Here is a 3,224-nt window from a genome sequence, read left to right as displayed (position 1 = left end):
GATTAAATTGGTTTCAAAGGGTTCTATGGTCTCACCTCACTGAGGACATGGGTTCTATGGTCTCACCTCACTGATGACATGGATTTCAAAGGGTTCTGTGGTCTCACCTCACTGATTAAATTGGTTTCAAAGGGTTCTATGGTCTCACCTCACTGATAAATTGGTTTCAAAGGGTTCCATGGTCTCACCTCACTGATTAAATTGGTTTCAAAGGGTTCTATGGTCTCACCTCACTGATTAAATTGGTTTCAAAGGGTTCTATGGTCTCACCTCACTGATGACATGGATTTCAAAGGGTTCTATGGTCTCACCTCACTGATGACATGGTTTCAAAGGGTTCTATGGTCTCACCTCACTGATGACATGGGTTTCAAAGGGTTCTATGGTCTCACCTCACTGATGACATGGTTTCCAAAGGGTTCTATGGTCTCACCTCACTGATGACATGGTTTCAAAGGGTTCTATGGTCTCACCTCACTGATTAAATTGGTTTCAAAGGGTTCTATGGTCTCACCTCACTGATGACATGGTTTCAAAGGGTTCTATGGTCTCACCTCACTGATTAAATTGGTTTCAAAGGGTTCTATGGTCTCACCTCACTGATTAAATTGGTTTCAAAGGGTTCTATGGTCTCACCTCACTGATGACATGGGTTCAAAGGGTTCTATGGTCTCACCTCACTGATTAAATTGGTTTCAAAGGGTTCTATGGTCTCACCTCACTGATTAAATTGGTTTCAAAGGGTTCTATGGTCTCACCTCACTGATTAAATTGGTTTCAAAGGGTTCCATGGTCTCACCTCACTGATTAAATTGGTTTCAAAGGGTTCTATGGTCTCACCTCACTGATTAAATGGTTTCAAAGGGTTCCATGGTCTCACCTCACTGATTAAATTGGTTTCAAAGGGTTCTATGGTCTCACCTCACTGATTAAATTGGTTTCAAAGGGTTCTATGGTCTCACCTCACTGATGACATGGATTTCAAAGGGTTCTATGGTCTCACCTCACTGATTAAATTGGTTTCAAAGGGTTCTATGGTCTCACCTCACTGATGACATGGATTTCAAAGGGTTCTGTGGTCTCACCTCACTGATTAAATTGGTTTCAAAGGGTTCTATGGTCTCACCTCACTGATTAAATTGGTTTCAAAGGGTTCTATGGTCTCACCTCACTGATTAAATTGGTTTCAAAGGGTTCTATGGTCTCACCTCACTGAGAAATGGGTTCTATGGTCTCACCTCACTGATGACATGGATTTCAAAGGGTTCTGTGGTCTCACCTCACTGATTAAATTGGTTTCAAAGGGTTCTATGGTCTCACCTCACTGATTAAATTGGTTTCAAAGGGTTCCATGGTCTCACCTCACTGATTAAATTGGTTTCAAAGGGTTCTATGGTCTCACCTCACTGATTAAATTGGTTTCAAAGGGTTCTATGGTCTCACCTCACTGATGACATGGATTTCAAAGGGTTCTATGGTCTCACCTCACTGATGACATGGATTTCAAAGGGTTCTATGGTCTCACCTCACTGATGACATGGGTTTCAAAGGGTTCTATGGTCTCACCTCACTGATGACATGGGTTTCAAAGGGTTCTATGGTCTCACCTCACTGATGACATGGGTTTCAAAGGGTTCTATGGTCTCACCTCACTGATTAAATTGGTTTCAAAGGGTTCTATGGTCTCACCTCACTGAGGACATGGTTTCAAAGGGTTCTATGGTCTCACCTCACTGATTAAATTGGTTTCAAAGGGTTCTATGGTCTCACCTCACTGATTAAATTGGTTTCAAAGGGTTCTATGGTCTCACCTCACTGATTACATGGTTTCAAAGGGTTCTATGGTCTCACCTCACTGATTAAATTGGTTTCAAAGGGTTCTATGGTCTCACCTCACTGATTAAATTGGTTTCAAAGGGTTCTATGGTCTCACCTCACTGATTAAATTGGTTTCAAAGGGTTCTATGGTCTCACCTCACTGATTAAATTGGTTTCAAAGGGTTCTATGGTCTCACCTCACTGATTAAATGGTTTCAAAGGGTTCTATGGTCTCACCTCACTGATTAAATTGGTTTCAAAGGGTTCTATGGTCTCACCTCACTGATGACATGGTTTCAAAGGGTTCTATGGTCTCACCTCACTGATTAATTGGTTTCAAAGGGTTCTATGGTCTCACCTCACTGATTAAATTGGTTTCAAAGGGTTCTATGGTCTCACCTCACTGATGACATGGATTTCAAAGGGTTCTATGGTCTCACCTCACTGATTAAATTGGTTTCAAAGGGTTCTATGGTCTCACCTCACTGATTATATGGTTTCAAAGGGTTCTATGGTCTCACCTCACTGATAACATGGTTTCAAAGGGTTCTATGGTCTCACCTCACTGATTAAATGGGTTTCAAAGGGTTCTATGGTCTCACCTCACTGATGACATGGTTTCAAAGGGTTCTATGGTCTCACCTCACTGATGACATGGTTTCAAAGGGTTCTATGGTCTCACCTCACTGATTAAATTGGTTTCAAAGGGTTCTATGGTCTCACCTCACTGATGAAATGGGTTTCAAAGGGTTCTATGGTCTCACCTCACTGATGACATGGGTTTCAAAGGGTTCTATGGTCTCACCTCACTGATGACATGGGTTTCAAAGGGTTCTATGGTCTCACCTCACTGATTAATTGGTTTCAAAGGGTTCTATGGTCTCACCTCACTGATGACATGGATTTCAAAGGGTTCTATGGTCTCACCTCACTGATGACATGGATTTCAAAGGGTTCTATGGTCTCACCTCACTGATGACATGGGTTTCAAAGGGTTCTATGGTCTCACCTCACGATGACATGGGTTCAAAGGGTTCTATGGTCTCACCTCACTGATGACATGGGTTTCAAAGGGTTCTATGGTCTCACCTCACTGATTAAATTGGTTTCAAAGGGTTCTATGGTCTCACCTCACTGAGGACATGGATTTCAAAGGGTTCTGTGGTCTCACCTCACTGATTAAATTGGTTTCAAAGGGTTCTGTGGTCTCACCTCACTGATTAAATTGGTTTCAAAGGGTTGCTATGGTCTCACCTCACTGATGACATGGGTTCCAAAGGGTTCTATGGTCTACCCTCACTGATGACATGGGTTCCAAAGGGTTCTATGGTCTCACCTCACTGATTAAATTGGTTTCAAAGGGCTCCATGGTCTCACCTCACTGATTAAATTGGTTTCAAAGGGTT

This window comes from Oncorhynchus kisutch, unplaced genomic scaffold (assembly GCF_002021735.2).
Source record: "Oncorhynchus kisutch isolate 150728-3 unplaced genomic scaffold, Okis_V2 scaffold1637, whole genome shotgun sequence".
NCBI lineage: Eukaryota > Metazoa > Chordata > Actinopteri > Salmoniformes > Salmonidae > Oncorhynchus > Oncorhynchus kisutch.
The sequence above is the reverse complement of the archived record's forward strand: the minus strand, read 5'-3'. Positions refer to the sequence as shown.